The sequence below is a fragment of the Mustela lutreola genome, chromosome 15 (genome assembly GCF_030435805.1).
Source record: "Mustela lutreola isolate mMusLut2 chromosome 15, mMusLut2.pri, whole genome shotgun sequence".
Taxonomy (NCBI): Eukaryota; Metazoa; Chordata; class Mammalia; order Carnivora; family Mustelidae; genus Mustela; species Mustela lutreola.
The window spans coordinates 28,009,899-28,037,267 of NC_081304.1; the positions used below are offsets into that span (position 1 = coordinate 28,009,899).

Sequence of the window (27,369 nt, forward strand, 5' to 3'; positions counted from 1 at the left end):
AGTGGAGTTTAGATGCTGGAAAAGCCAAGAAAGCAGAGTCTTCCCTAGAGCCTCCAGAAGGAATGCCGCCCTGCTGACACATTGATTCTAGCTCAGTAAGACCGGGTTTAGATTTATGACCTCCAGGACTGTAAGAGAACAGATTTTGCTGTTATAAGACACTAAGTGTGTAGTGATGTATTACAGCAGCCATTCGATTCAAACACAGACTTCACATGACGATGAAAGGATCCTAAGGAGGAGCATTGCCCTCTGTGGTTTCTTCTTAGATATGGCTCTTTCCATCTTTCAGACTCTGGCTAAAAATAGGATCTTGAACCCTGCTGAGGGTGGTGCTTACTATACTACAGTAAATTTAAGAAGAACACGGTCTTTGAAGCCAGAGAAACTTGAATTATGGTCTCAGATCTGTCAGTCACTTACTCTATAAGCTTGGGATAAGTACTGCAAAGATTGACCCTCACTCAGCTTTCTCATCCACGAAATACGGAGGATCGCACACTGCTGCTCACGGAGTTGCTATGGGGATCGGCCAACCTAAGATTTCTGAAGATTCTGCAGTATTTGAGTGTACATGCCTAGCACATGCTCTCATTCTCGCTTCACAGTTCTCACACCACAGTGAAATCTTAATATATCCGAACATACATATGCAGTCCAGGCTGTTAATTCAGATAGCAAGTGATGGAGGCAAATAGCAAACCCACAGTGAGCACCTGGGGGAAAATATTCTGGAACTGGATGGTAATAATACATCAGAGGAAAGTACTTGTGCACTTTCACAAATAAACACACACAGACGCACACTTGCATCCAGAAACACACATATACAGTGCATGATCGACTGGATTTGGGCATTTTTCTTCTGGATACGTACTGTCATAGAGATAGATGAAAAATTACTTGCCCCTCTGCCAGAGCTCTGCAAACCCACTCAAATGTGTGGGCTGGATATGCACAAGGCAGTCCTAGTGAGATTCACCAGACAAATCTAAATTCTTCCTTGAAGAGTCTGGATTTTTTTTTTTTTTTAATTGTGCTCACCCAACAGGGTTTTATTTTTAACTTCCCTTAGTTTTGTTAACAATATCTTGGACAACAGTCCGGGTTTTTAATTAAAAATCAAGTTGGTGTCCCAGTTGAGCAGCTTAGTTTTATACCACTGAACAAAAATCTGGCGGAATTCTTTTATCCCCCAAGAATTTATCTCCATAGTGTGTCCCACATGCATATAGCAAATTATATTTCTCAAAGAGGGGTGCTTTGTTGTTATCTCCTCTAGACCTAAGTAGAAAATGTGTCACCAACCCATTGAATGGCTTAGAGATCTTAGGGAGGCAAAATACCTTAACGCTGTTGTGCTAAAGACTTTGAAATATTTGACTGGTGGGTCATTCCAATAATAGCTCAAATAAAAGCAAGATAATGAAAAGAAACATCGTATGCAATATGTTCATATTTCTTGAAGTACTTCCTCAAAAATTATCTGTTTTACAACAAATCCAGATAAGCATTATTTCCCCTATTTTACAAATGAAAAAAATTAAAAATCTAAGTTTTAAGACCAATATCTAATGCCCTAAATTACATAAATGACAAAGCAAGAATCTGATCCCAAATGTGCTTACTAATTAAGGACTCAGTTCTCACTCACATGCACAAAGACGAAGTCATTCCAGGGGTGCCTCAGTCAGTTAAGTGTCTGACTCTTGGTTTTGGCTTAGGTCGTGATCAGAATCCTGAGATGGAGCCTTGTGTCCGGCTCTGCGTTCAGCTTGTAGTCTGCTTGAGATTCTCTCTCCCTCTTCCTCTGTCCCTTCCCCTGCTTGCATGTACACTCCCATGCTGTCTCTTTAAATAATAAATAAAATCTTTAAAAATAAGACAAAAGCCATTCTGTTAACTTTTTCATTAATACTTTCTTTGATTATAAATTCATATGTTGCAAAGATTGTTTTCCCAAGGTTAGAATTTATTTCTCCTGACAAAAATAACACAGTTTTATATGTTAATCAGTATTCACTTCTACACTATAATTCAAAGTTTGAAGAGATCTGAATAATAGTTTTTGCACTGAGAGTAAGTATCTAAACAATAGAAAAATCAAATAATCTTTTTAGGTATTGTAATTCCAATGTAAAACATGGGTACTGAGTTATGTGCCTTGCATTCATTTTATTTTTTAACACGATGTAACACCTGGGTGGCTCATTCGATAAAGCATCTCTGGCTCAGGTCAGGATCCCAGGGTCCTGGGATAGAGCCCCACATCGGCTCCTTGCTCACTGGGGAGTCTGCTTCTCCCTCTCTTTCTACTTGCCAATCCCCTTGCTTGTGCTTATGCTCTCTCGGGCAAGTAAATAAAATCTTTTAAACAAATAAGTAAATAAAAATAAACACGAAACATTCTATAATGCTAAAGCCCTGAAACTTTTTTATTGTCCATCTACTCATCATAGGATTAAAGCATAGTTGTTTTTTTCCTCTGGTTCTTATATTTTAAGTGAAGCCTTCTATGGGCCCAGTAACTCTTTTCATTTTTATAGGCATCTTGTTAAGCATTATAATATGGTTGCTGTGTTGCTTCGATTCTTTGAAGTACTGTTCTTTGAAAGTGAAATTGGTTTTCTCAAAAAGTTTTTTTCAACAGCAATTGCTGTAAATTAGTAGTACTACTAGTAGTAGTGGATTTATTCAGAATAGATACAAAAGATATCTTCTACTACCAATACCATACAGGAGTTACAAAAAACACATTTTTATTGTAAGGAAAAAAATACAGAAATTATTACAAAAAATAAAGTATTTATGACTAAAAGATGGACTGATGCTACTTGGAAAGGAGATCATTACTTTCATTTGTCTATAAAATATTCACACGTGATTTTTTTATTCAAATATAATTAACATACAATTAGATTAGTTTCAGGTGTACGATATAGTGATTCAACAATTCTGTCCATTTCTCAGTGCTCATCAAGATAAGTCACACATGTATTTTTTTTTAAGATTTTATTTATTTATTTGACAGAGATCACAAGTAGGCAGAGAAGCAGGCAAAGAGAAAGGGGGAAGCAGGTTCCCTGCTGAGCAGAGATTCCCAATGTGGGGCTCCATCCCAGGACCCTGAGATCATAAAGGCAGAGGCTAAGCCAAAGGCAGAGGCCTTAACCCACTGAGCCACCCAGGCACCCCCACAGGTGTATTTTTGTCTCCCTTTCTCCCCTTCAATGTGGTCCAGCATCATTCATTTTTGTCACAACATCACTCATATGATGATTGTGATCATCATATGATCACACCTTAAGGTCCATCCTTGAAATTCAACCTCAGTCTAGAGTCGTCTTAACTGGTTTGGAACCCAGTACTGTCCCCACTAGCACTGTACTTAGAATTTATTTAATACCCTTCTCAGCATTCTGTTTTCTCATTTATGAGCCACCGACTGTGAGAAAGTTGCATACAACTTTCTATGCATGATCTCATGCAACCATGGAGGTAAAATTGGTGGAAAGCAGAACCTATTTTAGATGTTGATAGATAAGGCAGTCACTCCTGTCTGCTTATCAGCTTCCTGATTTGTTAAGAGAGGAATAATAAGATTAGTTGCAATCACCAAGGCTAGCTGCAAGTTAGATTGTCAATAAATTGATGATGATCACCTGCCACTTAATGCTTTCTTGGTCCATTATCTGGAGCTTTCCCAAGACCTTAGTTATTACAGTTTGAAATCGCATGCTCTCATTCCCTCTTCCTTGCTTATACCCAATGTGGAAATCTCTGTTCTCCAGTCTCAGACCTCTCAGGGACCTCCTCTTGCCAGTAACCTCTAATTCTTTCATAAAATTCTTTGACTCCCAGATGGCTGACAGTATGTCATCCTTCTAATTTCTTCCTCCTTACAGATCTGCTAGGATTTCTTAATTGGGCAGGATGGATTCATATTTTATGCCTCAAGAATTGACCCATAATTATAATAAAATGTAAAGAAGGTTGACTAAATTCTTCCTATCTCCTCAAATCCCTCCCATCCTTTATATTTCTGCTCAAGTTAATTTTTTTGAAATGCCTATATGATCACAGATTTAAATGTGTCCGTATCTATTATAGTTTCAATGATATTAAGTTCCTCAGCTTAGCAGAAAAGTCCATTTATGTTGAAGCCCTTGCTATTATTTCTAACTTAATTTTTTGTCACTTTCTTGCAGGCTTCATTTCAGACTTTTATTGCTTTATGCCAGTGCCTATTTACACATATCATCCCATCGACTAAGAATATCCTTCATTTCCTCTTTTTTTTTTTTTTTTTTTTACCATTTAACTCCCACTTAAGTTTTAAGAAAGACTTCATTCCTTCAAGTCTAAATTCCTTTTTGTAAAAGCATTTTGTGTGTTCCACAGTTCAGTATGCTTTTTACAGTGTGCAAAACTGAATCATTGACTTACTACCTATATGTTTCATGGGGCCATGGGACCTTACATGTGAGAATATATCTCAGTCATAATTTTATCCTGAGTATTTAGAAAGGAATCAGACTATAGCTTGATTCTGGTCAGATCCTGACTGTCTTAGTTCTGTATAAGATATCTATTTCCATTTGAGTGTCTCATAGATACCTCTAACTCGATTTGTGCATAACTGAGATTTTCCTCCCTTATGAAACATTATTCTCTTTTTATATCCATTCTTTTTATAAATAACCACAGTATCCACTCAGTTTTCTAAGATGGAAACTTCGAAATTGTTCTTAACACTTCTCTGCCCTCACCATATCCTATGCCTTGCCAATCTGTCACATTTCATGTGTTCTCAAATGTCCAGTGTCAAAGTCCGTCCTGCTTTAGGGTCTGTTTAGGGTCAAAGTACTGCCACTGCTTTAGGGTCTGTTTCTAGCAGATGGACTCAGAGTTACTAATACTTCTGGAGCTAGATTACCTTTCATTAGTCTTCTCCAACTGATATCCATTCTCCAACTGGATCTGCATCCAGATCCAACCTGAGGGATATTTCTAATTATCTGATTATGCCATGCTATATCCCCAGAAAATTCTGATGATCTACTTACCATTGTCTTTGGAAAAAAATTCAAATTGCTTATTATGGCTAGTGAGGACATTCGCCACATATTTACTTCTTTTTTTCTTTTTTTAAAGATTTTATTTATTTATTTGATGGAGATCATAAGCAGGCAGAGAGACAGGCAGAGAGAGAGAGCACATTTACTTCTTTAAGTACGTTTTTATGTACTTCAAGTATCAAAATATTATCCAGTCAAAAATGAGTTCCTTGTAGTTTCCCCCAAACGCCATGTATTCTTTCACTTCCAGATGTTTATCTGTGCTCATCTATCTGCCTGCAAGTCTTTCCCCTCCTCTCTCTGCTTCACTAATTAATGTCCTTTCTTCATATTCAGTTAGATATCACTCCCTTCTGGAAATCTTCCTTGGCCACGATGATGGTGGTAATCCCCATAGGAGTGGGCCAGAGACTACCTGCATTGGTTCAAAAACAAACATTCAAAAAATTTGTGAACAGTTGTTAAACTATTGGTAGCTTGAAATTGGCCATGGTGGAATTATTTACAACATGGAAATGAATAAATAGGACAAAATCACGTTTGTTTGTTTGTTTTTACAAAATCAGGTTTTTAATTCCACCCCCGAGAAGCACACATGCTTCACCACTTACCTTCATCCAAGCATTTTATACACTATATTGCAATTGTCTGCTCATTAGCTTGCCTTCCCATGAGTTGTAAAATACTTGAAGTTAAGGATAGTTTCTGTTTATTTTATTGCTGACATTTTGTTCATAGCAGATACAAATTATACATTGCTGCCCCCCAAAAAAATATTGCCCCGATCCAGTGCCAAGAGATATACCAATTATAATGGGTGTTAAGTGAAAAGAGCTCTGTAGACAAAAATCACAGAGGAATGAATTACTTTCTAATATGGCATTTCTCGAGCTTATCATTTTGTCCTAGTTTTAAGAGAGCTTTATCGTAGAAAGCTGGGAGCATAAAAACAAGCTTTAGTGGAAAACAGCTTCAGTACTCCGTTACTAAGTCACTCAGAAATGAGAAAATGCAGTGCCATGTGTAGTCTTTACCTATGGGGTAATATAGTTGTTATTAGCAGAAAGGTATTACCTTCTTTTATGTTTCTAGACATCTTCCTAATTTCAGGTCATTATTAGGGGGATTAAAGTATAGTAAAGCCAACCATAATACTATGGGAGTTCAACAATCCATTTCATTAAGTGCAAGTTCATATATTAAAGGAGTAAACGAGGGTGCCTGGGTGGCTCAGTTCATTAAGCAACTGCCTTCGGCTCCGGTCATGATCCTGAGGTCCTGGAATTAAGTCCCACATTGGGTTCCCTGCTGGGCAGGGAGTCTGGCTCTCCTGCTGACCTCTCATGCTCTCTCACTCTCATTCTTTCTCTTTCTCTCTCAAATAAATAAATTAAATCTTAAAAAAAAAAAAAAAAGAAAAAGAAAAAGCAGGGGCAAATGAGTGACTGGGCTGAATTCACTATAGAAGACAAATGTATTTCCAAATGTATTTTATCTGAAGACTTACTATTGTGGGACTATATTCATAGGAAAGCAAATAAACTGTTAGACTGAAATAGATTATATTTTCCTTTCAGCCCAATGATGGTCTATTTAATTTATACCTTAAGAATCTGTTATTTAGGGGACGCCGGGGTGGCTCAGTTGGTTAAGCAGCTGCCTTCGGCTCAGGTCATGATCCCAGTGTCCTGGGATCGAGTCCCACATCGATCTCTACCTCTGCCTGCTTCTCCCTCTACCTCTGCCTGCCATTCTGTCTGCCTGTGCTCGCTCTCTCTCCCTCTCTCTGACAAATAAATAAAATCTAAAAAAAAAAAAAAAAAAAAAAAGAATCTGTTATTTAGGGGTGCCCGGGTGGCTCATTGGGTTAAAGCCTCTGCCTTCGGCTCAGGTCATGATCTCAGGGTCCTTAGATCGAGCCCCACGTTGGGCTTTCTCTTCCGTGGGGAGCCTGCTTCCCCCTCTCTCTCTCTGCCTGCCTCTCTGCCTACTTGTGATCTCTCTGTCAAATAAATAAATAAAATCTTAAAAAAAAAAAAGAATCTGTTATTTAGTAAGTGTGGAAAAACTTTGATGAGATATAATTTTTCATAGAAGAAAGAACCAATAGTTCAGCCTATAAGCTTAACAGTAACTATATATAAGAATGAGAGTAGGCCTTCAAATATCTTTTTATAATGTTCTCGATGTCAGTAAAACAGAACAAAGCATGATTTAAAAAAAAAAAAACTATTATTTAGGATGCTATCTTAGCTTTATAGACCTAATCTTGGATATCAAGGAAGTGTACTGTGTTAGCTCCTACTAAGAATTTTAATATGTTTATTAGAGGGCTTCTAGTTATAAATGATTGGCATCTTATTCAAATAACTAAACAATGAAGAATACTAACTCAATTAAAAGAAGAAAAGTAGTTCAGTTTAGACATGGCCGTGTCTTAAGTCTTCAGATGGGAGGTTTGCTGTTACAACATACAGACCCAAGGAAAGGGGAGCATCTTTCTGGTTAGCTCTGGAGAAACAATTCAAATTCTGATTGCCATGATTTGAGTCATGTCACCATCTACAAATCAATCACTTTATCCAAGGAATGGCATACTTTTTCATTTGCCTGTGCTTGTGACTGGGTATATATGTGTCAAAACTTAGAACACATTTCTTTCTGTACATAAAATGTTTTAAAATCTTCACCAAACAAATTTTTTTTTAAAATACATAAATTTACAAATTAAAATCAAAGAATAATCCTAAATTCAACTTAAAAATATCCCCATTCTTCCAAAAGAGATCTACCTAAACCTGTCTATAGATACGACTTCCAGATCAGTATGTATAGGTTTTATCTTCTTCATTGTCAGAAAGAGGCTAAATGATAAAATCATTTGTGCCCAATATGTATGTCTGATGAACATGAAATGGAATAAGAATAACTGTGCTGGGGTGCCTGGGTGACTCAGTGGGTTAAGCCGCTGCTTTCGGCTCAGGTCATGATCTCAGGGTCCTGGGATCGAGCCCCGCATCAGCCTCTCTGCTCCGCAGGGAGCCTGCTTCCATCTCTCTCTCTGTCTCTCTCTCTTTCTCTCTCTGCCTGCCTCTCTGCCTACTTGTGATCTCTGTCAAATAAATAAATAAATAAATATCTTTAAAAAAAAAAAAAAAAAAGAACAACTTTGCTAAGATCTCTCATTAGAAAAAGGGGAAAAGTTGAAACAACATAAAACATTCACTGATCCATAACATATATAGCATTTCTTTCCGGAAAAGAAGAGTAAACACTTTTTCTTTACCAATAATGAGTTTTTAATCACCCAATGCATTTCCTTCATGTTCTTGAGAGGATCCTTGCCACATCTTTGTACAACTTTGGGGGCCAGCATGGATTCTGGAGCTCATTTCCTTTCACTGAGAATTAAGGGCCCTGTGGAATATCTTGGGCATTGAGCAAATAGGTTATCATTATATCCACCACCTGAAAGCATTGTGGGCTAATAAGTAGATTTTTAAAATGGCCTGAAATCCTTGGGGTCCCTAGGTGGTTTAGTCGGTTAGGAATCCCACTCTTGGTTTTGTCTCAGGTCATAATCTCAGGGTTGTGTGATCAAGCCCGGTGTGGGCCTCTGCCATCAGTGCAGAATCTGCTTAAGACTGTCTCTCCCTCTGCTCCCCCTCCCCCGAAGCTCTCTCTTTCTGTAAAATCAATCAATCAGTCAATCCATGTATCTTTTTTAAAAAGTGTCCTCAAATCCAATGTCAACAGGTCATGAAAATGGTTTTCACCATTGTGGCTTTTGTTGCCTTGCACTGAACTGCAGTGTTCAGCCCAACTTTGCAGACTTTCAAAATAAAAGTCCTTGGCTTTTGAACAGTAGTTTTAGGGGGCACCTGGGTGTCTCAGTCAGTTAAGTGTCTGCCTTCAGCTCACCTCATGAGCCCAGGGTCCTGGGATTGAATCCCGCTTTAGGCTCCCTGGTCAGCAGGGAGTCTGCTTCTTCCTCTGCCTCTCTCCCCTGCTGTGCACTCTCTCTCTCTCTCTCAGAAATAAATAAATAAAATCTTCTTAAAAAAAGAAACAGTAGTTTCAGGTATATATTACCTGGTATAGGAGGCCTTCTATGCTCCTTGAACCCAGGCTGCATCAAATACAATGGCTCTTTAAATTGTGGATAATGGTTTAATTTAAATGGCAGGATACACCTAACAGAGTTTCTGGAAACCTACAAGTTCCATTTTTGTATCCTCTGCGTCTTCTAAATCTTTTCTCCCATTTTTATTAGCTTGGAAACAAAGATTTTTGTTTTTGTTTTGTTGCGTTTGTTGTTTTTCAGTCCAGCAGTCTGTATGGTTTTTTTTTTTTTTTTTTTTTTTTTCTATTTGCATAATATTTTATTTTTTATTTTTTATAAACATATATTTTTTATATACATATATTTTTATCCCCAGGTCTGTGAATCACCAGGTTTACACACTTCACAGCACTCACCAAATCACATACCCTCCCCAATGTCCATAATCCCACCCCCTTCTCCCCAACCCCCTCCCCCCGGCAACCCTCAGTTTGTTTTGTGAGATTAAGAGTCACTTATGGTTTGTCTCCCTCCCAATCCCATCTTGTTTCATTTATTCTTCTACCCACTTAAGCCTCCATGTTGCATCACCACTTCCTCATATCAGGGAGATCATATGATAGTTGTCTTTCTCTGCTTGACTTATTTCGCTAAGCATGATACGCTCTAGTTCCATCCATGTTGTTGCAAATGGCAAGATTTCATTTCTTTTGATGGCTGCATAGTATTCCATTGTGTATATATACCACATCTTCTTGATCCATTCATCTGTTGATGGACATCTAGGTTCTTTCCATAGTTTGGCTATTGTGGACATTGCTGCTATAAACATTCGGGTGCATGTGTCCCTTTGGATCACTACATTTGTATCTTTAGGGTAAATACCCAATAGTGCAATTGCTGGGTCATAGGGCAGTTCTATTTTCAACATTTTGAGGAACCTCCATGCTGTTTTCCAGAGTGGCTGCACCAGCTTGCATTCCCACCAACAGTGTAGGAGGGTTCCCCTTTCTCCGCATCCTCGCCAGCATCTGTCATTTCCTCACCTCACACCAGTCAGAATGGCTAAAATCAACAAGTCAGTCTGTATGGTTTTATGACTTGCTCCATCTTGACTGCGGACTGAAGGAACATAGGACCTCTCCTAACAACACATGCTGTGTTTACTTGTTGCTTTCCAGCATGTCATCTGAGACTGTAACTTTCTCTTATTGGATGAGATTTTACAAAAGGACATTACAGAAAGACTCCAACATTCTGAAAGATTTTACCAAAGTCTCTTAACTCTCCAGTATTGATGGGTACCTGATATTTTTCCCAGAGACAGAGAACAATATTTTAACCATCACCTTAAATACAATAGTAACTGAGTCCAGAGCTCCTCACCACACTACCCTTTTTCAGGTTAGCCACTTCATTACTACAACTGTTAACTAGCAATAAATGACTTCCAGGCACTAATTACTTAATAAAGTAGGAGTCATTAAATTTACAGAATTTAACAGAAATTTATAGAAATGCAGCTCAATATAGTTAACAAAGTAAAACTTTATTAGATTATATAACTGTAAAGTCCTTTGGCAGATTTTCTTCAGGAATAGCAGAATCAAGGTTCTACCCCATTTCATCACTGGCTTCTGTTCTTCCCAGCATTGTCTTCATTTCTTGGGAATATTTCTTGTATAACTAATGATAAAGATGTACAAGTAGCTTATAGTTAATATACTTTCTGTGGCTTAAAATCCCAGCAAAAAGTGGGATGGTTTTCTCACTAATGTTAACCAAAATCCTAGGTGAGGTTCTGTGGGCTGAGGTCCGGAGCCGATGACCAAGAAAGAATTCTTGAGACATCTTTGGTGCAAAATGGTGGTTTATTAAAGCACGGGGAGAGGACCCATGGGCAGGAAGAGCTGCTGCCTCGGGTTTGGAGGGATGGCAGGTTATATACCTTGCCTTTGGGGGGGGGTGTGAAGGGAAGGGAGATTCTTGGTGGGGTGTTACGATTCTGCTATCATTTACATTCCCTTCTACCTCAGCCTCCTCCAGTTTATGGTGGGGAGGGAGACATTAGGGCTTCAGGAACTGAGTGTTATTTGCCTCTGAAAATTTGTGCTATTGATAAGGTAACCTCCCTGTTTGTAGATCTCTAGGACATCTGTAGAGCAAGGGAAATTCCTGTTCTGCAGGATTGTGATCTCTGCAAGTTAACTATTTATCATTTTATGGCAGTCAGGGGTGCCTGAAGAATGCTACACATATTACGGAGGGGAGCAGGTGGAGAGAGGGTGCAAGGTGCCAGCTTTTGCTCTGTCTTCAGCCAGCCTCCTGCTCCCTCATCACTAGGGCAGGTGTTAATTTATGGAGATGTTTGAACCATTACTCTTTTCAGAGAAATGGAATGTTCTGATTACCCAGCTGGAGGGCACAAATGAGGATTTACTCTCACTCTACTCAAAAACAAAGGTATTTTATAGGATTACTATGAAATTAAGGAGCATTGGTTTTTAAATAAAAGGTATATTGTTAAAAAGAATAAAAGTGGAAGGAAGGAAGGAACTTTATATCCAATAGATACTGAAACTAGAACACTGCATCAGCTTCAAGATTTTCATGTTCTTTGATGGAGAGCTAACCATCATGATAAGGGTCAGATGACGTTAATTGTAGAGAGGTAGACAAGGAGGCATAAAAGTTATGAAAGGAGAGAATATTGGATCATCTTAAAGGTAGCCTATGGATTACTATATTGATGATATAATGTCAGGGTAAAAGGGGTGCCTCGCTGAGGCTAGCAGATGGATACTATCATCTATATTTTCTTGTGATATGAATGAGTTTAAAAATCCATTCCTGTACCAATAATCTTATTTTTACTAGCTATTAACTACAATCTACAGATTTTTGACATCTGGACCATAATATCTTAAAGAGTAAAGAAAAAAAAAGAAAACAGGAATAATACAATATGCAAATAATTATGTAATGGGTTAAATTCCTTTCTTGAGGCATTTCTCATTTTTCAAACAGTATCTCTCTTGAGAGGTACACATGACTGAGTAATAAAATGAGAATCAATTGACAAACACTTGTCTCCATCAAAAACACTTCTTTCCTCCTCGGCTTCCTTCTCCACCAACAACCCCCCACCGCTAGCAACTTTGGTAGGTTTGCTCCTACACAAATATTCTACTTTTCATTTATAGTTTAAAGGAGGGAGTGGGCTTGAAAAAAGCAAAGAAAATAAAACAATATAACAAAAGCAGTTTTCAAAATTTCTAGAGGTTTAAAAACATGTAGATTATGTATTTATTGATATCCTTAGCTTAATATATAAAATTAGCAAGTGTCACCTCAGTGGTAATCATTTTTTTTTAAAGATTTTACTTATTTATTTGACAGACAGAGATCATAAGTAGGCAGAGAGGCAGGCAGAAAGAGAGAGAGAGAGAGAGGAGGAAGCAGGCTCCCCGCTGAGCAGAGAGCCCGATGTGGGGCTGGATCCCAGGACTCTGAGATCATGACCTGAGCTGAAGGCAGAGGCTTTAACCCACTGAGCCACCCAGGTGCCCCAGTGGTAATCATTTCTAAGGTTTTTTTCTATCACCAAGTTACTGCAATCCTAATCTGTAGTCATATTCCTTAACTTCTTATTTTCCTCTCTCTCCACAAAAAATTAATATTTCCTAAGAGAGAGCTACTTCATATGTTAATATTTTAATGAATATTATACTGTTTTCTTACTTCTGACTTATAAATTCTTTGGATTAGGTAAGCTTGACACACACCTAACTTTAACCCATTGTCTAATTACTTTTTGTATGAGCATAAAAATAATTTATGCCCTTGCAAAAATGAGAACTAAATAAAGATATAAATAAAGATAATCTATAAATAAAGATATAAATAAATAAAGCATATAAATAAAGATAATCTATAAATCCTTTCCCTTGTGTAAGTAATACCTTTTTTTTCATGTTATTGGTATGGCTAGAAGTTATATCTTAAGAAGCATGCCAATATCATATATATTTTTAATTATAAGATTGATATACTTTTGATATATAAAATTTTAGATGGTAATGTCAGTGTCCCCTCAAATAATACCTGTGCATACTCTTATCATTTTGCTTGATATTAAACTTAACTATAAATATGTTTTGATTAATTTATCTATATTAAATTGATGAGGGAGCAGGAAGCTGGCTTTGTCCTCACAAAGCAAAAGCTGGAACCTTGTACCCCCTCTCCACCAGCTCCCCTCCCCTTGGTAATGTGTGTGACATTCCTCAGGCACCCCTGACTGCCATAAACGATAAACAACTTGCAGAGATCACAATCCTGCAAGACGGGAGTCTCCCTTGGTTTACAAATGTCCCAGAGATCTACAAAGAAATTACTTTATCAAGAGCACAAATTTCCAGAGGCAAATAACTCAGTTCCTCAAGCCCTAATATCTCCCTCCCCACTGTAAAGGAAACTGGAGGAGGCTGAGGTAGAAGGGAATGTAAATATAGTTAAATCTCTTCTAAACCTAAATCTCACTAACAAAGACAATTGATTATGACATCCCACCAAGAACCTCCCAACTATCTTGGTGTTAATGGTTGGCTTAAAGACAACATTGATCAAGCACAAGAGCAAGGCACCTCATAGGCCCTCTTTAACATATGAAAACTCCGTTGAAACCTTCCTTCCCCTCACCTTCCCCCAACCACAGAGTACATAACCTGCCATCCCTCACAACCCGGGGCAGCAGCTCTTCCTGCCCATGGGTTCTGTCCCGTGCTTTAATAAACCACTATTTTGCACCAAAGGTGTCTCAAGAATTCTTGATCATCGGCTCCGGACCTCAGCCCACCGAACCTCACCTAGGTTCTAGAACTTCATCAAAATCATCATTATTATTATTATACCATATATTAGCATGATATATCTGTTTAAACCATTACATAAAGCAAGTTCCGGTAAGAATTCTTTGTTAGTGCTAGTCTAAAAGGGGGGTCTTCAAAAAGACTGCAGTAATGCACTACAGAAAGATCATAGGTTATAAAACCAGAAATTCTGATATCAGATCTGTTTAGATGATTCTTACTGTGTGCCTATGAGCAAGCTAATTAAATAACCTGAACCCATGTTTTCTCATCTATGAAATAATGTTTAACAGTCCTTATTTTTTACCATTTGTCTTGTGAACTAATTGAGTAACATATGTGAGTTACCTGTCACATCATAAATTCTACATACTAATTTCTTCTTTCTTTTCAAATAATTTTGAATTACAATTTAAGAAAATTGAAATCAGTTCATGTGCTTAAGAAATTGTTAGTTGTTGAATTTTTGAGTGTGCATGTTTTCAAATTTCCCTTGACGGGAAGGAAGGAAGGAATAGAAAGAGAGAGAAGGAAGGGGGTAGGGGAAGGAAGGAAAGGAGGAAGAGAGGAAGAGAAGGAAGGGAGGGAGGGAGGAAAGGAAATGATATTAGGGTTTTTCAGAGACACAGAACCAGTAGAATAGGTAGGTAGGTAGATAGGCAGATAATTAGCTTATTGTGATTAAGGAAGCTGAGAAGTCTCACAATCTGCAGTCAGCTATTTGTAAACCCAGAAGATGTAATTTCAGTCCCAATCTGAAGGCCTGAGAACAATCAATAATATAAATTCTAGTCCAAAAGCTGGCAGAATTGAGACACAAGAAGAATCAAGTGTTTCCATTCCAGTCTCATGACAGGAAAAAGACCAATGTTCTAGCTCAAGGCAGGCAGTCAGGAGGAGTGCCCATCTTATTCAGGGGAGGATCAGCCTTTTTTTATTTTTATTTTTTTCAGAACTTCAACTGATTGAATGAGGGCCACTCACATATTAGGAGAGCAATCTGCTTTACACAGTCCACCAATTCAAATGTTAATCTCATCAAATACACCTAGAATAGTGTTGACCAAAATATCTGGGTACCCATTTTCCAGTCAAATTAACACACAAAATTAATCATCACAGGAGTAGAAATGGCATGCTTACTTTTTGACAATGGACAGTTTAGTGTGGTTTTACTTCTGATATTTTCAAACTCCAGAAATGGCCTCTGAAGCATAGGTCATTTCCTTGGGAATTAATTGCTATACTAGGGTTAATGGCCCACAGCAATGAACTTTCTGAGACAGCCATTAATCTGCCTTGATTATTATTGCTTAATTACTAACTAAAGTCTCCTCCTCCATATATAAGCTGAGTATCTCAGCTCAAGATCTGCCATTTTAAAATGTCCGTTCATGATTCTTTTGGGCATATTAGAAACTAATGTTGAAAACAGAAGGTAAATTAAGATAATCACAAGCACAATAACTGATTTTATATTCTAAAATAAACATTACTTTATTATTTTATTTCACTAATGGTATTAACATTGATATCATTCATATTTAAAAAGTAATTTAAAAAAAGCAATTTTAATATGTTATTTACTATCCAGGCATTTTGGAGATTATATTGTTTCAGTGATGCTTTTCTTTCTGCATTTTTATATGTAGGTATAATATCTAACATGAAAAGTTAGTAGTATGGCATAATGTTATTTCAACGTATCTCACACTTATTTTATATACTATTAATGGTGCATTTCAGTCATAAAAATTTAACCTTAAATTGTTTATATTAGAATTTCACATCAAAAACTAATGATGTACTATATGCTGGCTAATTGAACATAATAAAAAATAAAGTAATTCTTTAAAAAAATTAAAAAATAAACACTAAAACAAAAAAAGCAAAAAAAAATTTCTTCAAAAATTTAAGCTTAAATTGTTTATATTAGAATTCCGCATCAAAAACTAATGATGTACAATATGCTGGCTAATTGAATATAATAAAAAAAAGTAATTCTTTAAAAAATTTAAAAATAAACACTAAAGCAAAAAAAAAAAGTTTTTCACATTAAATTTAGTTGCCCAAAATTCTAAATTAAAATGAGTCTGCAAAATCTTCTCCAAAGAAATAAAGTCATAAAGGTAGACCTCTCAGCATAAATGCTGAGACCTAGAGAAGAGAATCTTCAAAAGTAAAAGCAACATGTATATGCTATCTCTCCCTGGGATGAGAGCTTTCTTTCATCATTTAATTCTCATTTCAATCCATTAAATTAATTTCTGCTGTTTATACCTTAAATAGTAGAAACTGAGACTCACTTAAGTTAAATGATTTACTCCAACTCTCGTAGTTAGTGGTAAAGCAAAAGTTTTAAATTGTCTCTGATTCCAAATCATTTGCACTTTGGATTTAGGAATTAGGGATGTGGGGCAGAGGGAACTTTTTAGCAATCCTCCATTTTATTGAACAGAATTATAAAATGTATAATGAAAAATATATCCATGCCTTCTTTCACATGCCCTATTTGTCCTCTAAAGGCAACTTCTGCCAATTATATGAACTGCTCCTTCTTATATTTAGCTCTGTTATTTCCAGCTAATACATTTATATAAGCATGCTTACTACCTTGATTTTATTAATAATTTATTGATGCCTATTAAGAAATAGGAAGCATTATCACATGAACCACTTCTGTTTCCCCTCTCCCCCCAAAGTATTCTTATATTAAATCAGTATATAGTATGTACATTATTTTTGAGTATGCAAATATTTTTTTCATTTCTGTGCCAACCTGTGTCACTGTTAACATTAAATTACATACAATAAACAACTTTTTTTTTTTCCTGGAGTTATTAGTTGTTTCCGTTTTTTTGTGTTTTGTTTGTTTGTTTTTAAGATTTCATTTATTTATGTGACAGGCAGAGAGGCAGGCAGAGAGAGGAGGACGCAGGCTCCCTGACGAGCAGAGAGCCTGATACCTGGGGTCGTGACCTGAGCTTAACCCACTGAGCCACGCAGGCGCCCCGAGTTGTTTCAATTTTAATTTGCTCAGTTTTCAGTGTACTTATCAGTAATTCTTTCCAAATCCTCTCATAGAATCCCAATGCCATTTTCTAAATGTTGAAATATATCAGATAATGTTATTGTTCTAAAGGCAACCTATATATCTTCAGGGGTTCTACATCCTCCTGCTTTAAACTTAACTGGTTGCTCCTTAGGCTGTATATACAGTCTCAGTGTAATATGAGACTCTGTTTAACATTATCTTTGTGATTCTTTTCACCTCTTTCTGCTATTGGATTTCTTATTTTCTGGATGTGTTAGCTTCCTCTTTACAAGTGGTAAACCTTTTTTCAGGTCTTACATTCGTGAAAATGTTTATCTTGATTGATAATCTAGCTGGATATAGAATTATGCTAAAAAAAAAAATTCTTCAGAACTCTAAAGGCATGGTTCATTTCTTGTGAGGTTGCATGCTGCTTATGAGAGGACCAGTACAATTTTGATTCAGGTTTTCATATATGTGTAAGCTTTCTTTATTTCATTTAAAAATGCTCTGACATTGAGAACTTTAGGTGTTTTCTATTTCTTCTGTTCTAAAATTTCAGTATGGTGTGCTTTCTTGTGGTTCTTTTTTCATTTGCTGTTCTTTGCAGTGAGACCTTACAATATGCAAACTCAGATCCTTCAGTCCTTAGAAATATGCTTACATTATCTTTCTTAAATTCCTTCTTTGTTTAATCCTCTTTGTCTTTCTGAAATTATATTTAATGAATTTTGACCTCATTGTTTCTTTAGTTTTCTTTTTTCACCTATGTCCATTTGTGATACGGTATACTGTGCTTTATAGTAAGAAGTATATTATTTTGTCTTTGTCTTTGTTTCTGGCACAAGAGCTCCTGAAACCCCTGGAATTTTCTAAGTGATGAGAACTGTGAAAGTATCTTTTGTTATGTGAATGAGGTGGCTGTTGAGCTTTTTGTTTGTTTATTTATGTTCAGTTAGCCAGCATATAGTACATCATTAGTTTTTTTTTTTTTTAAAGATTTTATTTATATATTTGACAGGCAGAGATCACAAGTAGGCAGAGAGGCATGCAGAGAGAGAGAGAGGAGGAAGCAGGCTCCCCGCTGAGCAGAGAGCCCGATGTGGGACTCGATCCCAGGACCCTGAGATCATGACCTGAGCCGAAGGCAGAGGCTCAACCCACTGAGCCACCCAGGTGCCCCATCATTAGTTTTTGATGCAGTGTTCAGTGATTCATTAGTTGGGTATAACACCCAGTGCTCACCACAGCATGTTCCCTCCTTACTACCTATCACCCTGTTACCCTATCCCCCTATCCTCCTCCTCTCTGAAACCCTTGGTTTATTTCTGGAGTCCATAGTCTCTCACGGTTCATCTCCCTCTATGATTCCCCCCCTTCAGTTTCCCTGCCTTCCCCTATGGCCGTCCGTACTATTGCTTATGTTCCACATATGAGTGAAACCATATGAGTGAAACCATAACCGTCTTTCTCTGCTTGACTTACTTCACTTAGTGTAGTCCTCTTCAGTTGCATCCATGTCTTTGCAAATGGTGAGTATTCATCCTCTCTCATGGCTGAATCATATTCCATTGACTTTTGGACTGTAGGTACAGATGAGGCCAGTTGCCAGGGAGCCTACCATGTGATTAGAGGGTTGGAACTTTCAGTCCCATCTCACCCAATTTCCAGGGAGAGGCAAGGATCTGGAGGTTGAATCAATTGCCAGTAGCCAGTGATTTAGTCAATCATGTCTATGCACTGAAGCCTCCTTAAAAGCCCCCAAAGGACTGAGTTTGGAGAGCTTCTGGACTGGTGAATGTGTAGTGGTGTAGGGGAGTGGTGGACCAGGAGAGGACGTGGAAGCTCTGTGCCCTTTCCACATGCCTTTCCTGTGTATCTCTTTCATCTGGATGTTCATCTGTATTCTTTACATTTCATTGTATAATAAACTGACAAATGTAAGTAAACTATTTTCCTGAATTCTGTGAGCTACTCTAGTAAGTTAATTGAACCTGAGGCAAGGGGCCATGGGAGCCTCAATTTGTAGACAAATTCAAATCAGATAGAAGTTATGGGTAACCTGAGGATGTACTGTTTGTGACTAGTATCTGAGTAGGGGGCAATCTTGCGGAACTGAGACAGGGAAACTGAAGGGACCCCATTTAAAAAGCTGTGTTTTTTTTTGTTTTGTTTTGTTTTGCTCCTTTTCCAGTTTCTCTTCTTGCTGGGACCTGTACCACTGTCTGAATTTGCACATGCCTTGTAATGGAAATAGCATATGTCCTAGTAAGGGACAAAGAGATTATGATATCTTTGGAGACTTCTAGCACTATAGATAACATCTAAGGAGTGACATGGTGGGGTCCTTATAAATGTTCTCCAAGACCACTGATTCCAAACATCTTGATCCAAGACTCGCTTCAGGGAATGCATGACTTATGAAGGACACCTGGGCCTTGCCCTTGTTAGGGCCAGTTCCTGGATGGCTAAAAGGACACATACACAAGACCACAATTGCCAGTAAAAATCCCAGATACCAAGCAAAGAAAAGATTCATGTGTTTTTTTTTTTTTTTTTTCCAAGTCCCTTCGACACCCTCTACCTCTCTCTATGTATATATATACAGATATATATATATATATATATATATATATATATATACATGTACACACACACACACACACACAGAGGGAGAGAGATCTTCAGTAATTCAGTGAATTGCTTTTACTTTTTGTTGGTTCACATTTGATCTCCATACTGTTGTGAAGCCAAGGACCCTCTTGGCTAACCTATGGAACCCCTCTCTGGCTTGTCAGACCCAGCCTGCCTGTATCAAAACTAGGCCCTTAACCTCGGGGATCTGATACTGTCTCCATGTAGATAGTGTTAGATGGAATTAAATTCTAGGACACTAACTGGTATACTAAGTATTGCTTGTTGAAGGTGTACGAACCCCACCCCCACACACACATTTTGGAATTGGGTCCCAGAATTGTAAAGACTACTTCATTGACTTGTCTTAGCTTATTTTTTAACTTTTTTAAAAGCATTTTTAAAACATTTACTGATTTTTTATGTCTTTTATTAAGGATTTTATTGTCCATTTTTAATTCATTATTTTCAAGTTAAATTCACTGGTTTATAAATTACATTCATTGAAATTTATACCCTTTAAATGTAGAGTTGTATGAGTTTATGAAATAATGGAGCAGACACTACCACAATCAAAGTATAAGGCATTATCATCATGCAAAAAGCTCTCTTATGCCCCATTGTTGATCAATCTCTTTTACCCACCCACTGATATGATTTTGGTTTCTGTATTTTTGCCTTTTCCAGAATGTTACATAAATGGAATCAAATTACAGCCAATATTTTGTGTGTTGCATTGGTCAATAGCAAAATGGTTTGAGATTCATTTATGCAATTGAATTCATCAAGAGTTTACACCTTCTCAATGCTGAGGAGCATTATATTCCTGGTTATACCATAATTTTATAATTTACCCATTAGTTGATAGACCTTGAGTTGTTTCTTATAAACAACAAATGGACATTCACATTCAAATCAAGTTTTTCTGTATGAAAATGTGTTTTGTTACTCTTGAGCAAATGCCTTAGAAAAGGTATTATTGGGTTGTATGACAAATATATGTTTAACCCTCAAGACACTGCCAAAAGCTTGTCCAAAGAACCTGTATTATTTTGCATTCTCACCAGCATTGTATGAGATTTACAAGGGCTCTTCTCTACATCCTTGCCAGTACTTGATGTTTTTTTACTTTTTGTTAGAAACCTCTGCAGGCACTTGAGTTTCAACTTCCACTCTTCCATTCACTTTCAACCTTTCAAAAACGTGTTCAGACTTTTCCTTTCAAAAAGATAAAATATATGTACTTTCCTCTATTCCTTCCACTAATAACAGCCTAAAACATTGACATTATATATATGTGTGTATGTATATATATATATATATATATATATATATATATATATATATACAGCAAATGTTAAGAAAACCCCAAGAGGTAGAGAGAAGGTAGGCGGATGGGCTAGGGACCTTGGGCCCAAGGAACTACTCTGTGCAGTCCCTGGGGTTTTTGGGTTTTGGGTTTGTTTGTTTGTTTGTTTGGTCCTTTGTACTGGAGCTTGGAGCTGAAGAAGTCATATAACTAGAAACACCCACAGGCATGATAAAAAGTCTGTTCTCTCCAGCCAAAGGATCAAGAAAGTGACAGCCTGGTAAAAACAGGGAAGTTTTAGACAGTAACTTCTCTACTCTAGGCAGTCATCACAGAAAAATTATGAACCTATCCCCACCCATGCCACCAAAACCCAAGTAGGGGAGCTTAGACTTACACCAATACTAGAATGTAATAAAGCTCCTTACTATCTTCACTGGGATGGTTACAGAAAAACACAGAAGGAGCTGGGATTTTCATCCTGTTGTCCAGCAATAAGCCATCCATACCCTGGTGTCATTGGAGACCCTGACCTTCCGCCCCCCACCCAATAGTAAGAAGGTCGGTGGTACAAAAGGAGGTCCAACAGAGGATCTAGACTTTCACTACCACCCAGTAGTACTGAGAAAACTCTCACCACAGTGTCCATGGGACCATGAAGTGAGCCAGAACTCCCACTTCTACACAAACATAACAAAAAATATCCCAACTTCAGGTGTCAATGGAATGCAGTAAGGAATGCAGACTTTGACTTCACCTGGTAGTAATGTTTTAATGCCTGCCCTGTATGTCCCTGATCTGGCCTTATATTATGTGATTTATACTCTATTTCTAATGCATTAATTTGCTCTGGTATAGTTTATTAGGAACAAGTTATTTTTTTAACAATAGCTATCACTTACCTTATTCTTAATATTTTCTTTTTACATACAGTTCCAAATTTTTGTGTCTTCCTTAATTCCTTGAAAAGTATAGCTACTGTTGAAAATTTTTCTTTCTCTATTTCCTAGTGTGTATGTGTGTGTATGTATGTGTATACACACACACACACACACACGCACACACACATATATATATATTCCAGATTTGATTCTCTTTTTCTTTCCTTTTTATTTTGCCATTTCCATCTTTCCTTACTCTTATTATTTGATCGAGTATTTTTGTATTGTTGCCCTGCCATATCTTCTTAGGCTGTTTATTAATTAAATAGGCTGCTTCATCTGTATCTTACATTTGGCCAAATGTATTTTGAGTATGCTATTTTTAGCTCCCTTCAAACATCAGGTGAGCTCTGTGTTTGGGGTTTTGCATCAGAGCTTCAGATCAAGAATTGAAGATTAGGCTCCGTTTTATATTCTATATTCCAATTTTCTATTAACTCTTGATGGTGGTAAGAGGGCATTAAGGGTTTTATAGCCAGTGAATATTTTTCACTGCTCTCTCACATTTTCAATTTCATACTACCTTGTTAGAATGATATAAAGTATTGTGGCCAGTGAGGATGGGAGAGCTTTGATTCATATGGTTACCCTAGTTTCATGTGGTTCTTTTTTTTTTTTCCTCCCAAAGATCTGTTTATCTTTTTTTTTTTTTTTTTTTTTTTTTTTTCTTATTTTTTAGAGAAAGAGTGTGGGGAGGGCAGAGGGACTGGGGGAGAGAGAGAATCTTAAGCACACTCCCTGCTGAATACAAAGCCCCACATTGGGTCTCCATCCCACACTCCTGATAATCATGCTCTGAGCTGAAATCAAGAGTCCGATGCTCAACTGACTGAGCCACCAGATGCCACTATGCTGGTTTCATATGGTTCTAATATTTGAGTTCACAGAGCACATCCATTTCTATTTCCTTCTAAGCCAGTGTAACAGGGGACCCATGTCATCCCTTCTTGTGTCATTCACAGTGAGTAGATGGCCTTCATTTGGGATACTGTGCTTGCCCCTTTCATTTGGGAAACTATGTTGCCCCTATGTTTGGGATATTATATTATTATATACCTGTAGGCATTCACATTTGCTTTACATTTTATTTTTTCTTACGTCTAACAAAATATTTGATTATTAATTATGTAATTATTGGGGATAATTGGTATTGCCACCTTTCTCCCTGTCAGAAGGAAACTGACAAATTCTATTAATGATGTCAGTTTTTAGCAAGTCACATTAATGAAGAAGTGTATTCTATTTCCTTTTGTTTATTTTCCAACCTCACTTCCTTCCCATCTGGCCCACCGCTGCTTCATTATCCCTTCCTCTCAGACCAGTCATCAAAGTCCCTTCTCAAATTAGTCAAATTTCTCTTAATTCCTCGCTTCTCATTCTCCCCACAATGCTGAAGTCTAGTGGTGAGTGGTGAGGGTCCCAGTAGAAGGTGGTGGTACTGTACTGGTAGAGGAAGGCATTCCTGTCGATTACTGTTGCCTGCTTTCAATTTTGATCTGCTCATTCTTTTGCTACTAAGCAGTACTTTTCAAGATTTGTGATACAAAATTTGGTTCTTTCATAAGCTTGAATGCTATTAGTTTTTTTGTTGATATTTTTATTATTTTTAAATTTCCTTTAGATGTATTGTAAGGTAGGTTCTGTGAATTTCTTAATATTAATTATTTTTATTTATTTTTAAATTTTAAATTAAAAATTTTTTTTTTCTTAGGAAAGTTTAATAAAATTAATAAATTCCTAGCAAGAAGTAGAGAAAGTGCAAATTATCCATACCAGGTATAAAAGAGGGAACACTGTTACAGCAACTACATATCTCAAAATGACAGCGTTATGGACAAATTTATACCAACACATTTGACAGTTTAGGTAAAATGGACAAATTCTTTGAAAAATACAATGTAACGAAACTAATTCAAGAAGAAACAAAATCTGAATAGTGGCATATCTAGCAAATAAATGGAAATTATTACTGAATGTGTCCCCACAAAAAGATTTTATTTATTTGAAAGAGAGAGAGAGAAAGAGAGAGGGAGAGACACCTGGAGGGGAGGCCAAGGGCAGAGGGAGAGCAGCTAAAAGACTCCCCATGATAAGGGAGCCCAATGCAGGGCTCAATCCCAGGACCCTGAGATCATGCCCAGAACCGAAGTCAGAGGCTAAACCGATTGAGCCACCCAGGCACCCCTAGGTTCTGTGAATTTTTATTTAACCCTCAGTCTTTCAACCACCAATATTTTGTCAACAACTTACTTACGATTTTGGCTGCCCTTATGGTAGTGATAGAACTTGAGTTGATTAAGATAGTTCACTCAGGTGTCCTTTTAGTAAGGGCAACAATGGTAACCCAGGTTGCAATTTCAAGCCCTGTGTATAGCTACTACCCTAATTCTTGACAGTATTCTTAGAAATGATCACTTTTATTAGGAGTGATTGGTGACTAAGGACAGACACTTGACTGAACCCATTATTCAAATGTAAAGCCAGCTCCAAGTTCAACTCCTATCAATGGCAGTTGAGTTGCAAATGACCCACATAAAGGATCTACATAAAGGATCCATTGTTTTTAAGCTGCCAGTGTTGACCAGGAACTATTTGACCTGTTGGTGATAGTCCCATGTTTGTTTGGTTCTTAACATCAAGACAAGTGATACAAGTGGACACTCATGCGTGCACACAGCCCTAATACAGAAATCTTAGCTTTTCAAGCAATTTGTCATGACTTTCAAAGAAGTGACTAACGGTCAATTTCTAGAACACATAAGGATCTTTTTGGCATTTTCCATCTGTGAAAAAGTCACAAATACCAAACTATGACCAAAAGACAAATAAATTACTTGCTGTTCATTTACATTCTAGGTTTGTCATGGAAGCGAATGGCCACTGAGAACTCATGTCAAAGTCCCAGGCATGTCTCTCATACCTTGGAATAATTTTATTTCATTTGAAATGCTTCTTCTACCTAGGAAAAATGTTGTCATGTCTAGAGTCCTCTGGTAGAAGAAAGAAGGATCCAACTTTTCCAGAAGTTCAGGAAATATGAAAGCATGTGTCAAACAACAAATATGTAGAAACATATTTCACATTTCAGTCACTCAAAGTACATGTCCTTCAACCAGATTTTCTCTTCTTTACTTGTCTGCATTTGGTGGCATTTGGAACATTAACCTTCAGACTGCAGTTTCCTTATTCTGCTTTCTCCTTTCCTAGCTAGGATTAATTTTAATCAGATGGTAATTAAAATAGGTGCTGCATAACCAACTCACATTTCTGCAGGTAATTAAAGCTTCTAGATTCATGCATTTTCCCCCTCCCAGCTCTGTTAGAAGCAGTGGCAGATAATTTGTATTTTTCCTTCCAGCACAATTCTTATTGCAGTAATGTCTCAAGTTCTAATAAATCTCTTGCAAATAACTTGTTGAGGCTTTGTAATATAAGACAGAAATTATCAATTGTTCATTTGTTCTTCCTATTCTTAAAAAATGTATATAATTCTCAATTGTATGCTGTTCATTCTAAAAACTATAACCTGCCATTGTTTCATTATGAAATAGTTGGGAGTTGTGTCTCAGAAAACCCTAGAACAAACCCTAGAGTAAAGATGGCCAACATTTTTATTTCTATTTTCATCCTTACTTCTTTCTCTGTCACAGTTACTGAGCATGATACAAAGGATTTTCAAGAAAGATTTCTCCATATGGAGAAAAAAAGATAGCCTTGGGAATGTGCTTACATTTCTTGCTCATTTACCAATTCCCATGTTGTAAAAACAGACCATCCACTTACCCATGGTGAATATCTTTTTTATGAAACATTTGCCCACCATCATTACTTTTTTCAAAAAATTTTACTTATTTATTTGAGAGAGAGCTTGAGAGGGGAGGTCAGAGGGAGAAGCAGACTCCCCATGGAGCTGAGAGCCCAATGTAGGACTCGATCCTAAGACTCCAGGATCATGATCTGAGCCAAAGGCAGTCGTTAACCAACTGAACCACCCAAGTGCCCCTACCATCATTACTTTTAAGATTTCTACATGCACGGGGCACCTGGGTGGCTCAGTGGGTTAAAGCCTCTGCCTTCAGCTCGGGTCATGATCTCGGGGTCCTGGGATCGAGCCCCGCGTCGGGCTCTCTGCTCAGCGGGGGGGAACCTGCTTGCCTTCCACTCTCTCTCTGCCTGCCTTTCTGCCTGCTTGTGATTTCTGTCAAATAAATAAAATTTTTAAAAAAAGATTTCTACATGCACTCGTTAGATAAGATGCAGCATCCACAAATGGAACTGCTGTAATCCATGATTTAAAAAATAAAAAAAAAAAACCACAAACTCTTCCTTCCAGACAGGATGCCATGTTTCTCCCAGCTGCTGGTATGTCTATGGCTTCCATTCTGGAGCTGCCTGAATGTCCCTGGCAGTCCCCAGCTTGGAGCACGGGATCACTTGCCAGGGGCATGACCAACAAACAGCAGTCCACCAAAGCCTCACTCCTTGGGACAGGGTTGCCTGTTAGCTATTGCCAAAGTCTCTGGTGAGCGGCTCAGTATGCATCTGGTGGTTATGAAATCTCATTTCATTACACTACTAATTTACAGGGAATGAAATTATAAACAAGGTGATTACTGAGCGTAATTTATGGTCCATGTAATTATATAGCTGTCAAAGTAGTGCTGGCAGTGGAATTGCGCAGAAGAGGGCTGCACTTTTGCCTGGTCTACTGAGTTTGTTAATTGTCCACAGCTGAAAATATTTTTTTGTACTGCAAGATCAGCAACCTTCAGTATAGAGAGCCCAGCTAGAGCTGGTTATAATTACCTGCCTGACTGGAAATGTTGGCTTTGAAGACCTTCAGGTGATGGAAAATTATCCTCTAGCCTTTTGGTCAATGGAGAAGAACACGTCCACCTTCCTGGGGGGAGGGAAAAGACATAATGAAATAGTAGCAAGTAATAAAATACAGAGCCAAAGTATTCTGTCTCTATCTGTAAATATCTTATACCTGTTATACAGACTCATACTTAGATGCACACAATAAAAGTAATAGTGGTAGAAACGTAACTTAGTATTGCTATAATGAAAAATAAACAGAAAACATCTACTTTTGCCCTTTCTCAATAAATTAGACTTTTAATTATGGCTTTGCTAAGCACAACCCAGCATGTAGGGCTTGTGAGGGAAACCGTATCTGCGAATAATCAGAAGCGGGTGAAACACTCCAGACTACCTTAACCTCTTGCCAAAATCGGTGAAAAACAAAGCACAGAGTGGGCCATTAAACCAAAGTCTTTGTTTACACAGCTACAGTCTGATTTGATGGGCTTGCAATCCTACCCACCCACAGAAGCACTAGTTGTTTTGCAATTTTCATTTTGTAGATGCTACCTGGAAAGCCTAGACAAGTGTTTTTATTTACCTGAATAGCTTGTGCTATAGAAAACCTGAAAATTT

The 27,369-nt window shown here is 37.5% G+C and overlaps 1 long non-coding RNA gene across 1 annotated transcript; it reads right to left on the reverse strand.

Moving 5' to 3' along the window:
- Window positions 1-5,179: 5,179 nt before the first annotated feature.
- Window positions 5,180-27,134, reverse strand: LOC131816508 (uncharacterized). Its single transcript, XR_009348085.1, has 3 exons — window positions 26,921-27,134; window positions 26,737-26,830; window positions 5,180-5,493 (listed from the first exon to the last, which is right to left on the reverse strand). It is a non-coding gene; the product is annotated as an uncharacterized LOC131816508 (long non-coding RNA).
- Window positions 27,135-27,369: the final 235 nt, after the last annotated feature.